Source organism: Dermacentor andersoni, chromosome 1 (assembly GCF_023375885.2).
Source record: "Dermacentor andersoni chromosome 1, qqDerAnde1_hic_scaffold, whole genome shotgun sequence".
Classification (NCBI taxonomy): Eukaryota; Metazoa; Arthropoda; class Arachnida; order Ixodida; family Ixodidae; genus Dermacentor; species Dermacentor andersoni.
Genome location: NC_092814.1, coordinates 19549510 through 19556272, shown reverse-complemented (window position 1 = coordinate 19556272; position 6763 = coordinate 19549510). Strand labels below are relative to the sequence as shown.

The following is a 6763-nucleotide window of genomic DNA, read 5'->3' as shown; positions in this document are numbered from 1 at the left end:
CATCATGACTGATGTGATCTTACGCCTTCTCGACGTCCATTGCGAGGACAGTACGGACAGTGTGGCTGAGAATTGATGGCAAAACTGAGGATACCATCTTCAGTACCTATGGATGGATGGAAGCCAGTTTGAGCAAAATGGCAGAAACCGTGGTACTATAGCCGCCACGACAGTTGTGGGGCTAGCATTTTCTTAGCAAACTTGCACATTGCCGATGTTAGGGAAAACGGGTCAGAAGTTGCCAAGGTCAGTCGGCGGCTTGCCTGTTTTTTTCGAATCAGGATCACAATAGCCGATTTGCAGCCCGGAGGGACAATGCCATCTAGCCAATCTAGCCATATCTTGTTAATGGTGTCGAGGAATTGAGGCAGTACAGCGCAACTCAGTTTCTGATAAACCTCATAAGCAATAGAGGCTAGATCTGGTGCTGTCTTGCGATTGGCCCCATCTATCGCTGCAAGGAACTAAGGCATGGTGAAAGAGCTTGCGAACGAGCTCTGCTGTAGATGATAACTTGTCGACATGTGCTGCAATGCCTCCTAAGGAAGCACCATTGGTTGTTTGAGGCAGCACGTCGTACTGGGGGAAAAACTTCCGGGCTGCTTCTCTGGCGAAACCATCCGGCGATAAGTCAGCAGCGGAGGAGGCTGTGGCCGCCACGTCGAAACAGCGGTAACCATGTTCCATGGCACGGAACGTTCGTCAGAGAGAGTCAATGCATGTCCTGGAGGAAAACCGCTCACACCACGTATGCCATTGCCACCGCGATAGGTGCCGTTCATATATGCCGGCCTTAGCAGTAAGAAAATTCAGTCTTCCCACTTGAAAAATCACAACAGGAAATTTCAGCCTGTCGTATTTTGGGACGTTGTTTCTGTCGTTCTGTTGTCTATCGTTATGTTGTGTGACGTTCTGTTGTCTGTAGTGTGAAGTCCTGTAGCTATTGATCAATATTTAATTAAAAATTAGCAGGGACCTCTTTAAGGCTATGTAAATTTGTTAGTGCAAAAAAGAAGAAACTTTATTAAAGACTAGTCCGGCAGTTTTTGTTGTGGTGACCTCAGGTGGCGGCTCGAAGTCCTTGGACTCGGGCGGCATCTTCGGCTTGCCGGACGGCCCAGAGCTGGTCTGCCAGCTCTCAACTTTTGGGAGCCTCCTGAAAAATATAAAAATACTTCCCCGCCGGGGATTAGAACTTCGGACCTAAGGATTCCGAGCTCAGCATCTTACTACAGCAACACGCCGAACATGGCACTTTGTGTACATATTGGCTGTGTCAAAAGTACGAATCTGTCTGCGTTGATGTTTACGTTTGCATATTAAGAGCCAAGATGCTCTATCATTGCAACGCGTCAACTGCCGCATCTCTAGAAGAGCAAAAGTGTTGTTACCATTGACAGGTACATCGTGGAATGCTAGAACATCAATTTTGCTGTACAATATCCATATTAATTAAGAAATTCAGAAATAGACAACGGTGACCGGGGGCACTGTTAGGGTTGGTAATGCTAATTTCGACAGTTGTCTCTCGCTCTTTACAATTTTGAGCGCACATATAATTCCTGTGTTCTATGCAAGATAGCTACATAAACATTCGTGGATGAGTGTTCATTCTGACTGCATACTGGCTTCTCCCGGCAGCGCTGTACCAGAATAATGAGACCCGAGCGAGACAGCTTTTCACGCAACTTTATGGAACAACCCAGCACTTCTTTTTCGCTTCGCAAAAGCTTATGCAATATTTCTGGGAAATTAACTAATGTGTGAGTGTAACGACACATGTAAGTCCACAGGCCTGTGTGCCACATCTTACAAAATAAAACAAAACGGATACGCAGCCATTCCCGCAGATGGTATGATTTTGATCAGCGGCCGATTTTGAGGAGGCCGGTAGCGTGTTGCTGTTGCCTCGTCGTCACGGCACAATTATAACAATTGGCCACGTCGACTTTAATGCCGGTGTCGGTGCTATCAGCATTGCCGGCTTCAGAGAAGCACGATTGAATACCGTGCAAGAGAAAAGTACAGTCTACACCGCCGATACGAAACTGACACAATTTTAAAGCATCGAGACCGGAAGCGCTTCGGTCGCGGCGCCAGAACTTATGTCGCTGCGACAGAAAGTGGCACATTTCTAACGCCACGACAGAAAATGTGTAGTCCCGGCAGAGAGTTCCTGTTGCGATGTCGGAATCGCTTTGCGATAGAAAGTTGTTGTTGCGACTTCATAAATTCTTGTTGTCGTGACAGAACATGTTGTTTACGACTTCAGAACTCTTGGCTGTCGCGACTGAATGTATCTGTTGCAACGTCAGAATTGCTGTCGTAACGTCAGAGTCGCTGGCACGATAAAAAGCTGTTGTCAAAGCTTTCTGTTGCGACTTCAGAAGTCTTGCTTTTCGCGACAGAATGTTTCTGTTGCGACATCACAATTTCTGTCGTAACGTCACAAATGTCTGTCGCAGCTACAGAAATGTCAGGAACTTCTGTCGTACAACAGAAATTTCGGTAGTCGCGACAGAAATTTATGTAGTTGCGACCGGAATTCCTGTTGTCTTTTTCTACTGGGTTGTACGTACTTGTGAAGAAGTGGGGCTTCGGGATGCTGCCAGCTCAGCTTGTCTGCGAGCAGCCCACAAGCTGAGCAGACCGGCATCCGGTGCCGGTCGATCAACGTCTACCCAGCCGATGGTTGTAGCTTCATTGAGCACACTTTGGATGCGGTCAACAAGTAGTGGCGATAAGTACACAGAGGTGTCTTGGAGAATGGAGCGAAAGGAGTCCTAGTTGGCCATAGTACACTTGCGGCCTAATCGGCGGGCATGCGACGGATAAAGACCGAGGATGATAACGTGGTGGTCACTACTCCAGCAGTCAGGCTCCAGGTGCCAAATCGGAGTGCCGGGACCCGACCACCACGTGAGCTCCGGGGCGTATGTTGTACATCGAGCTTGAGGCACAGCCCGCATTGCTGAATCGGGATGCTTCAGTAGAACGAACAACGCATCCGCGAAGGCGTGCCGCACACGCTTATCTCTGAGGCTAGAAGTGGGGTATCCGCAATCTGGGTGAGGGCGTTGAAGTCACCACCAACGACAATAATAGACTCTGGGTATTGTCGACGTACATTCAATAACCAGCCCAGATTAATGCGTGAAGAAGAGCCACCAGCTGGTCTTAATTAGCATGACACTACCACAACAGTTGCCTTGGGTAACTTCACAGCTACTGCCACTACCGCCTGATATGAGTTACACCAATTTTCAAGAGAACGGCGGACCTGTTAATAGTGCGTATCAACATACACTGCCGCCTCTCCAGGAGGGACACCCATGTGCTAGAGGTGGTCGCTCATCGAAGGAGACACGTTGTAAGATTCGTCGGACGGTCCTACCGCTGTCAACCAGATGTAGGAGTCGTCGGACTATCTCGCCGCTGCCACCATTTGAAGGAGTTGAAGGTCGTAGACAGGAACTCGGTGAACAGGATTTATTTACATATTAACAGTTTAAGCAGGATACATTGGCAGACTAGCGCGACTCCCATATGGAGCCCGCAAAACTAACATACTGCAAACAGTTTACGAGCACACAGCTCACTAGTACATTTCTAGTATGAAAGAGCACTCAGCTCCCGACAACGATCACGACACGAGCACACCTTAGCAGCCGGCAAACGCTGCTTATAAGCTCTCCGCTTGACGTCATAGTTCGACGTCATCGTTCGGCGTGGACGGAGCAGGAATGGTCGGGAAGGTTCATCCAATCATTGTAAACTTGCCGCCGCCCCGCACTATGACTCACACACACTAATGCACACAAGTTCGAGCCCATACACACAAAGGCTCCGGAGTCGACGACCGAGGGCTTCGTAGAACTGTGCTCCGTCTCGGGTGGCGGGGCGGAGTACCACATTCCTGAGCTGACCGCGCGCCACGTGGCTGCCGGTCATCCGCAGTTCTCGGTACCGCCCAGCTTTCAGTGCTGACGTCAGAGGGCTTCGTAGAACTCTGCTTTGTCCCGGGTGGCTCGGCCAAGTACCAATTTCCTGAGTTAATCGCGCGCCACGTGGCTGCCGGCCCTTCGCAGTCCTCCGAAGGGCGCCCCGTCTGGTGGGCTTGGAACACGTGCAGCGGGCTGAAAGCTGGCACGTTGCCACCCCGTACGGCCATTCTTAACAGCTCCTCCATGGCCCGGAAAATCTCGCCTGGCCAGTGCTGGCAACCGCTGGGCAGGAAGAGAATGGCTGGCGAGCAAGATGACGGCTTTGCTCTCTGCAACCCCTGCGTACTCGGAATGCCTTCAACCATCTTACAACAACTGGCACAGAAGAGTCGACCCGGCAACACAATACCGCCCAACGTTCAAACGCCCGGAATTAGCTGCTAACCCACCAGGCCTCCCATCACAATTTCCATGCAAGTCACTCAACTGGGAATCAGAAAATTTTGCCCTAAAATTTCGTGCCGCCAAAGCGAGCGTTCACGTTCCTCCTGAGTTCGACCAAACCCGACCGTCGCGCTGCACAAGAGTAAAGGTTTACGCAGAATTAAACCGAAGCCTTTCAAACACCAGTACTCAAACATAACTTCAGCAGCATAACTTCGCGAACAGCCTGTTCCTACCCTATAACAGTGGCGTACTTATCTCATGTACTGCTGCCACTGAACCGTCTGGCCAACTCCACAGGTACGTCATCACAGACGCGCTAAGTTTGAGGTCCCTATTCCGAACACGTGCTTGCATCATACAAAGTTTTTATCACGCTGACTCACATTTGTTCCTTTAATCCACACAGGACACATTCCTTAAACCAACAACCACACTTGCGTAACTTACGCAACACAGAGGAACCTTTGAACAAACGTGTCTTTTACTAACTAGCTCTTCGCACGCGTGCTAGAGAAGTCAGAATACGGCTGCCTTCGACACACACGAGCAACCCAGTCATATACGTTCTGCTTCCTTCCGACCGCACAGGACACGTGTTAATGGACCTAAGAGCTCTTCTCAGTGCAAATCACGCACTTACTGAAAATCTACGCGCTTAACCTTAGAAAATTCAAAAACACTTAAACAGAAAGAAGGTTAAATAACACACACGCGCGTTACGATAGGCCTCTCAACGATAACCTTGACCTTCAGGTTACTCACGCATACACAAAAAAAGAAAGCCTATATACTTATTAATGAACACCTCGCGAGACTACAGGTTTACTTTAAACGCGTCTTTCAAATCTCGAGCTTCCCAAACAAAACATAAACAGAGCTCATACCTTACATATTGAAAGAAATCCTAGTCTCAAATCGCGAAAATTTGCAAATGTTCAAAAATAAAACAAAACAACACGTTTTCCTACTACGGAAGCTCTCCTGGCCTCCCGTTCCCGATTGCTTACGACTGACTCATACTTTCAGCCGAAACCGAGGTGGTCGCGGTTTAAAAGCTACTTTGGCTACGGAGGAACAACAAAAGGGCTGACTCACTATCAGCTCCCCCAAGACGTTAGGGTCTCCTGCCAATTTGCGTCCTCGCGCCCCGCTTTCAACATGACCTCGACTGACCGCGTCGCTACTCCCCACCTGGTCTCGTCTTGCCACCTTGCACTTCTTTGTACTGCACGCTGAGCTTCGAAGAGAACGACGGAACGACGAGGAATTTGACTGCCCCGTGCCCTTTGTCCGCGTCCGTGCAGAACAAGCTTCTCGGTCCCCCTTTGACCGGTGGCTCGAACGTTTTCGATGCGTCAACATCGTCAGTGACGACCGCACCTTTTTCCTCGCGCCCTGCCCTCTTGGGTCTCTCGCCATCTTTGGCGGCGCCACATTAGTTACCGTCTTTCGGTCTTTACCGCGCTTCTTTTTACGGCGCTTTCTCTTCGCACTCACTTTCATGTCACCTTCTCGTGCCTCGTGCTGGCCGGTACAAATTTCGTCAGCCCGGATCGGTCTCTTACCCGCACAGTCTGAGTGATTTACATTTAAATCTACTCTCTCGTTGCCTCGACTGGCGGACAGCCCAACCGACTCTGGCACAATGCAGCAGGCTTTACTCGAGTTAGACAACTCGCACTCTTGCGAACTGCCCTCTACTACATTGCCCAGCTCACGCTGTGCATCGGCACACAGCCCGTCGGTATCGATCGCTGTCTCACGCGCACAGTCCGAATGATTAACAACTGAATCATCCCTATCTAGGCTATCTAGACTGGCGGAGAGCCGCACCGATCCCTGAACAATGCAGTTGTTCTTTCGTGAGCTACGGAGCTCGCCACCCCGAGAACTATTCTCAACTGCATCGTCCAGTTCGCACTTCACTTGTGCACGCAGATCTGACTCGACATGGGTGCTCGCGTCTGTCAAGTCCGTAGTATTCTGTACCTCGCTAACGACCTCGCTACCATGAGATGCGACGCACACGCGCGGTAACTGTGCCAATTTGTTCGCAGCTGGCCTAGCTGTCTCTACAGTCCTCTGTTGCCACAGCACCTCGTCGCTCTCACTCTGGCCTTTAACGGCCTCTGTTGCCACTAGGGCTTCGTTAGCTGCTAGCACTTCGAATTCACCTATGAACGTGCTGCTACTCTCACAGGTACTACTACTTTTCTCGGCTTTCGACGAAAATCTGCAATCTACTTCTTCACACTTTTGCTGCGTCCAGCCTACAGATTTCTCAAGCCGCTGTTGTCTCTGTGCCAATAACTGATCACAATACTGTATCTCTTTGATCAGTGCTGCCTTCTCTCTCTCATACTTTTGCTGCG

The 6763-nt window shown here is 50.0% G+C and overlaps 1 long non-coding RNA gene across 1 annotated transcript in view; it reads right to left on the bottom strand.

Moving 5' to 3' along the window:
- Positions 1 to 1002: 1002 nt before the first annotated feature.
- The window catches only part of LOC129380403 (uncharacterized), a 78112-nt gene continuing 72351 nt past the window's right edge, over positions 1003 to 6763 (bottom strand). The window contains exon 4 of the long non-coding RNA XR_008608405.1: positions 1003 to 1174. This is a non-coding gene — a long non-coding RNA (uncharacterized lncRNA). The remainder of the gene's footprint in view (positions 1175 to 6763) is intronic.